We start from the raw sequence: 7,760 nt of genomic DNA on the forward strand, positions 1-7,760 counted from the left end.
GTGGATGCAAGAGTTTGTTTTTAAATTGAGAAAAGAAACACAGAGAATATATAGCTGCTGGCAAGAGAGACTTGTCATAGAATTTGAAGGAAATGAAACATGCACACAGAAAAGATAGCAGTGAGCAGGCCATAGGACCTTATAGCTAAAGTCCTTGCAGCCGGCTTTGGGGAAATGGGCATCTGCTGTACTCTAGTCCAAAATAGATTAGATTCTGGCAGCTGTCTATACAGGAGTGCTTGATTCAAGGAAAGGCCCCTTTGGGTTTGGTATGGGGTAAGCATGAGAGAAGAGGTAGAAGTGGCATGGAAGAGGAGGCTGTAATCAGACAGGAAATAGCTTTAATGAAGAAGGGATTTAAGAGGAAGAGATCATCCAAAGTAAAAACAAATTACAAGGATATTGCAGGAGTCAAACACTGAGACATGGGTCTGAGTTGTCATAACAGTAGCACTGTGAGGACACACTGAGAGAAGCAACAGAGAGACAGCCCAAAATGCCAAATTGATAGATAAGGTGGCAAACAGGACAGAAGAGGCAACATGTCCAACAAATACTCTTTCTGTACCACTTCCTGAAGTTTTCTCCCCAAACAACTCCATTTTGACAAAACTACAAAAGAATAAATGAGAAGTGAGTATAGGAAACCCCTGCTGACTAAATAAGAGTAAACTGAGTATGTAGTCACTTCAGTGGTTTATTTAATTGTTGGAAAGAAAAATAGTTGTGGGGTGTTGGTGGCACACGCCTTTAATCCCCGCACTCAGGAGGCAGAGGCAGGTGGATCTCTGTGAGTTCAAGACCAGCCTGGTCTACAGAGCTAGTTCCAGGACAGCCTCCAAAACAATACAGAGAAACCCTGTCTCAAAAAACAAAACAAACAAAAAATGTAGCTACGGTGATGTACCTTCCAGGTGTAGCTGTAGCAAACACCACAGCTGGTGATGTGTTCACACATCTGCTGACCCCATAACAGCATTGCATATATTCAATCCCTCAAATTAGTTCTTCTCACCTTTATATATTACTCTGAAATGATCCCTTATAAGCATTAATGCTCCACTTAAGCAGAGTGGTTTCAGTAACAACAATTGTGTCTATATTTCTAATGCTTGGGATTCTTAGAAGCATGAAACTCATGATTGCACAAGACCTAAATTTTCAGGAGAAACTGTGAGACTCCTCTCTGTACCCTTCCCTCAGAGTGATAACATTGTTGAACATCTCCTATGATATGGAGTTCATTACGCTTCATAATACTTTTTCTCTTTTATCTATTCTTTGGTAACTATTTGTCAGTAAGTTTTCTAGGTCTTTACCACATCATGAAAATTCTCTTCTCTCTTCATTTCTGGGATAGTTCTTTTCTTTAGCAACTATCTACAGTGCCAGGCAGTGGTGACGCACACCTTTAATCCCAGAACTTGGGAGGTAGAGGCGGGAGGATCTCTGTGAGTTCGAGACCAGCCTGGTCTACAGAGCAAATGCCAGGAGAGGCTACAAAGCTACAGAGAAACCCTGTCTTGAAAAAAGAACAATTATCTCGAGTGCCTATCATAATCCAAATTCTGGACTGGTCTCTAGGAAAATACATATGGAATAGAGACAGTTGTTAAAGTAAATGAATTACTAGTCTGTGGAAGGAGAGAGATAAAATGAAGTCATGACCCTACAGGAACCAAACCCTATTTTGGAGCATAGCTGAAGGCAATGGGAGGAGTGGGAGAAGCCCCTAGTCTCCATCTCTTCACTCTTGCTCTAGGTCAGGACCTCTCTATTTCTCATATATTTGCCAGGAGACATGAGCTCTAGTCTGGATAGCACAATAAGGTGACTAGCATTAGTAACTGTGCATATTTAAAAACAGCTAGAAGAGAGGATTTCAAGTGTACATGACACAGAGAAAAATAATGTTTCGAATTATGGATATACTAATTTCTCTGTTTTGAGCACCATGTATTGCATACATGTATTGAATTATCACATTGTACCCTGTAAGTTTATATAATTATTATATGCCAATTAAAATAAAATAAATTCACAGAGACTGTGGCAGCATGCACAAACCCCACATAGATGGGGTTCCAGCACTCAGAGAGGAAGTGAACACAAACCCCCAGCTTGCTCCTATTGACAGCCATTCAATAAGGAAAAATGAGTTTTCTCCAACTGAGTCTCTCCGGGTATACAAAGCACACTTAAGGGCAGGCCCTTGCTCAGCAGTAGATGACCAACACAAAACGAATTCAATGGTATTTTTGGAAGGATTATTGTTGTTGTTTCCTAACGCTTTGTCTGGGCATTTTTTAAAACCCTACAGGTTTTTTGCTTATATATTATGATTTCCTGTTCTGTGTTTGTACGGGATTTCTGTGTGTGCATGTGTCTCTGCATCTGTATGTGTCTTTTGTGGTTTTTCCTTGGCTCTTTTTTTCAGTTTGTTTCTTTTGTCCTATTCCAGTTTGTTGATTTTCTTGTTTTGTTTTGTTTTTAACTGCCTGTGTGTTTTGTAATGAAAGAAAAAGAAAGGATTTGAGTGGGAGGGGAGGTGGAGAGGATCAAGGTGGAGTTGGGGGAGGGGAACCGTGATCAGAATATGTTGTAGGGGGAGAAACCTATTTTCAATAAAAACAAATTGAAAATAAAATAAAATGGACCCAACTTTAACAGTACACAAACACACAATAAATAGATGCTTGTCCATTCGCTGGTTAATGTTCACTCCCTAAAAAGAATGTTTTATCCTTGTGTTTATTTCCATCTGTTTCACTGTGCTTTTGAGATTGTTCTTTTTCTAAATATCAATCTGGCTTTGGATTCCGGAAATCTATTAGATAAACAGAAAGGCTCAGTTCGTCATCAGATCAGGAGCGCTTCTGCCCCCTGGTGGCGAGATATGGTAACCACCGTAGCTTTTCTAGATGAAGGCATAAAACAGATGACATTCCAGATAGAAGATAACACAGGGGTTCCCTTCTCTCTGGGTTGTCCCATTAATGAGTGGGTTACCACCCTCATACTTCAAGTAAGAGGCTGAGACCCACATCTTTGAATTAGTGCCAGGCTTCTAATCTATATCTTCAGATTTGTGGTCAAATACGCTTTATATATGTAACCTGTCCCCTAGAGAAAATCCAGGACATCCTCTATACACCTGCACTTCGCTGTGAGAAAAGGGGATACTGTTAGAATATGCTAAAGAAGGCTCCAAAGCTACACAGAAATAGCCTGTCTCGAAAAACCAAAAACAGAGAATATGCTAAAGAAGGGCATAAGCAATCAAGGCCCAGCAAAATGAAGCGGAAATGTGGAACCCTCTTCCTTTGTAAAACTTGGTGAAAATTGACCACTTAGCACTTGCTATAAATTTATATCTTCAGGCAGTATTCTGATTGCAATACACAAAATACTTTGAAACAAACACAGAAATTCAGGTGAGACTTCCCATACGGAAGAGAATTTTACCTTCTATCCATTGCTGACAGGAGGGCATTTTTTCACTCAGTCTGTATAAACAAACCTAGTAATGATAAAGGGGCTCACTCTCCCAAAAGCTAGCCTATTGACTGTTTAGTCATGTATGCAGAAACTTCATCTCAGTGCAGCAAAGTTAAATAGCCCAGCAAGTGTTGAGGGGGTAAAGAAAATGAGCCTTTTCTACAAAAATCCAAAGGGAATTAAAGGGAGGACAAAAAGAGGAATGGGGTACAGAAGAAGGGGGCACAATTCATTTTGTTGTTCTTTCACTTAAAAAAAAGAAAACTACATCTTTTTTCCAGTCATAGAGCTGAGCTACGTGTAATATTTCACACCCATAGTCAATAGACTCTTTTGTGATCAATGAAAAGAAAGGCACACACATCTATAGGACAATAGTCTTTCATATGACAATTGGAAAGGACTTCCAGGTTGTTAGGCTGCTTTAGAAAGCACATTCTTAACACATACATTGAATTAATTTTAGCATTGAAATTGACATATTTAAAATTATCATCCATGAACTAATTGAGTTAACTCCTTCAAAAGTGTGGTGTGTCACTCTCGTGCCCTAGGTCAGGATCGCTCTGTTTCTCAGTAGAAACTCTACTTGGATATCCTTGCCTCTGGTTTTCAGCATACATGCCATGATGCGTCTGTATGTAGATTTCATTTCATATGTCCTGCCTGCCTGGAATTAATTGAACTCTTTGAGTCCATGAATTTGAATCTTCTTCATTTTTCTCTCCCTTCTTGCTATTTTATCTAAATGCATGGTGACCATTCTCATTCTACCCACTGGGTCTCTGACGTTCATTTTCAAAGTTTCCATGCAATTTGTTTATCCAGGCAAAACTCTGGACTATTATTTATAACATGTCTTCCGATTAATTGTTTTCTCAATTGTGTTTAGCCTTCTGTTTAGCCCAGCCACTCAGTTCTCAAGTTGCATTGTTAGTGGTCTGAGCTGTAAACCTCCTCTTCCATTCTTTTTCCAATTTTCTTTAACACGTTTGGTCATTTCATGTTCCCTGCAGATATTTTCAAGCTTCTTTTAGAATATAGTAAACCACAGCTATTTAGGGAGTTGAAGTTACAGACAGTTATAAGCCTGCTGACATGGTTCCTAGGATTGAATTCAGGTCCTCTGCAAGAGAGGTGAATGCCTTCAACCAGTGCTCTATCTCTCCAGCTGCACTTCATCATTTCTTGTCTTACTGTACCCTTCACTATGGTGTGGAAGTGCAGGGTGACAATGCAGCACTGCTCTCCTTGGGCTGTGATCCCTCATCCAACCTGGATTTTTAAAAAGTAAACATTTACTTTATTTCAGTATGATGGGCACATGATATGGTGTATGTGTGAAGGCCAGAAGACAGCTTGTGTGAGTTAGAGCTCTTACTCTGCCTTACCTTGAAATTTATAGCTCTTACCCTGTAAATTACAGGGATCAAATTTAGGTCCTCAGATATAGTGGCAAGTCCCCTTACCAACTGAGCTATCTCTCCAGGCTCAGCCCAAATGCCAGACAAATTAATTGGCTTCAGAAGTTGACTCCCCTGTGCTGGAACAATCTCCCAAACAAATCTATTCCTACCTGCTGGCAGTTGCCTGAATTTTCAGTCAAAGTGCTAAACAAAGTTTACAGGTACACTAATATATTGAGACAATATTTCATTCAGTACACATTGCAGTAATATGTATATAATTCTAGCTACATTTGGGGTGATATTTGGTCTTATGACTATGAAATTTCAAAAAACAAAAACATTACCTCGAAGAGTAGGTCCTTTTGAGATTTAAGGTCCAGAAATCAATCATTGACATCAACTTTTTGGCAATATCCGTAGTCACGGAGAAAACTAAGAACAAATGAGGACAGACCAATTAATTGCCTGCAGAAGCTGACTCTTGTGTGCTGGGACTATCTCCCAAACAAATCTACTCCCACCTGCTGGCAGCTGTCAGAATTTTCAGTCCACACTAAAATAGAAGGTGTTCCACAAGCAGGCAAACCTAAAGATAGGGTTTCTAGCTTTAATCTCTTTTCCTATGTGGTGTTGGGTCAATTTCTTTTCTTTCTCTGGACCTCAGTTTACCCATATTACAATCCAGTTAGTTAACCAAAAAGATATAGATCAATCCTACCTTTTGGTGACAAACAGAATCTCTGATCAGGAATGGTGTAATAGGACTCACAATAAGAGCAGGCTTGGCTGAGTTGTTCTAATATGTGATCATCAATGACATGTGGATCCTATCATTCCTTTTTTATTTCACGTCCATTTCCTGCAACGTGGTGGGGGGTGGGAAGGGGGGAGATATTTAAAAATGGAGGGAGGATCTGAGAGTAGTCTGCACTTTAGGAGGAGAAGGCATGAAAACTATGAAGAGTGAAATATTCTGTTTCTAAAATGCCTTTTCAAAAAAACAGTAAAGAGTTAAATTTGCTACTGTGCAAGACATTGAGCAAACCATGAGAGTACAGCTTTTCTGGGCTCAAGAAATCTAAAGTTGTGTCACTAGCTACTGGGGGAAAGCAGAAAGGGTGTGTTTCTATCTGAGTGCACCTAATTAAGGAAGGCTGCACTTGAGGCCCATTTTACTTCTGCCCTTCTCTATGGTGTGACTTGGGAGGTGCAATGCTAGTGAACATGATTTCACCTCTTTTGTTATCACTTGGCACAGCTGCTCTTGTGATGCTGCCTCTTTTTGAACTAACTCTGTCATGGACCAAGCTGAGATACAGGGGATAGTGTGAGGCCATTCCATAGCCTCCAAGACCCTTCTCTTCCAGGTAGGGGAAACAATAAAAGTCCCCTAACAAAAATCCTGGACTTTGGGAGCCCATTCCACATGGAGGGATACTCTCTCAGCCTGGACACATGGGGAAGGACCTAGGCCCTGTCCCTGATGAAATGTCAGACTTTGGAGATCCGCATGAAGGGCCTCACCTTCCCTGGGAAGTGGAGTGGGGATTGGGTGGGGGGTTGCAGGGCTGGGGGAAATGGGGGAGGAGGCGAGTGAAAGGGAACTGACTGGGATTGACATGTGAAGAAAGCTTATTTCTAATTTAAATTTTAAAAAATCCTGGACTTTTCCATGTGATGGCATTTGAACTCAGGTGCATCAGCACCTTCTGGTGCACATCTAAAACACTGGTTTTTACCTTCTTTTCTCCTTCAACTGTGTCATCCTCAATCCTAACTTCACTTCCTGACACAGCAATGAACTACACCTTAGTGAGACTAGCTGGTGAATATTTTCCACTCCCTGGATTTGTTTTTCCTAAGAACTCAAAGTTGAGGAGAATAACCCTTTTGGAAATTAGGCTTGAAAAAGACAATTTCCATCTTCTGATGTCAAAGCCCTGTCATAAGACGCCTTGGTAAGACATTTCATCAACAAGTCAAGTCAAAAACGGAGTACATTGAGTTAAGCACATTGAGTTACTGGAGTATCAATGATCTGTGAACAACCTCCTGATTCCTCAAAGGTGTGCAAGTGTTTCCGAGTACACATCTAGCCATGACTGTCAAATGGTCATACTCCTTTCACTACAAGATACAAAGTCTAGGACACAAAGAAATGTAGTACATTTACACAATGGAGCACTACTCAGCAGAAAAAAAACGATGAAATCTTGAAATTTTCCGGCAAATGGATGGCACTAGAAGAAACCATCCTGAGTGAGGTAACCCAGTCACAAAAAGACAAACATGGTATATACTCACTTATATATGGATTTTAGGCCTGAAACAGGGGAATTGCCAGCCTACAATCTCCAGCCAGAGAGTCAGGGAGACAGGGAGGACTCTAAGAGAGATATACATGGTAACCCAGAGAAGGGAAACAGGACAGAATCTTCTGAGGGGAGAGGAAGACATGGGGGAGCAGGAAAGTTGAGTAGGGGGAAGAATATAGGAGAGAAGGATGAAAGATACCATAATAGGAGGAGCCATTATAGGTTTGAAGAGAGATCTGGCACCAGTGAGATGTCCAGAGGCCTACAAGGATGACACCAGCTGGCAATCTAAGCAATAGTGGAGAGACTACCTTAAATGCCCTGCCCTGATAGTGTGATTGATGACTACCTTATATGCCATCCTAGAGCCTTCATCCAGTGACTGATGGAAGCAGAGGCAGATACCCACAGTTAAATGCTGGGACAAACTCCTGGAACCCAGTTGCAGAGAGGGAGGAGTGATGAACAATGGGGTTATGACTTGGGGGGGACCCACAGAAACACCTGACCTGAACAAGGGGGAGTTCATGGACCCCAG

This window comes from Mesocricetus auratus, unplaced genomic scaffold (genome assembly GCF_017639785.1).
Source record: "Mesocricetus auratus isolate SY011 unplaced genomic scaffold, BCM_Maur_2.0 Super-Scaffold_100003, whole genome shotgun sequence".
NCBI lineage: Eukaryota > Metazoa > Chordata > Mammalia > Rodentia > Cricetidae > Mesocricetus > Mesocricetus auratus.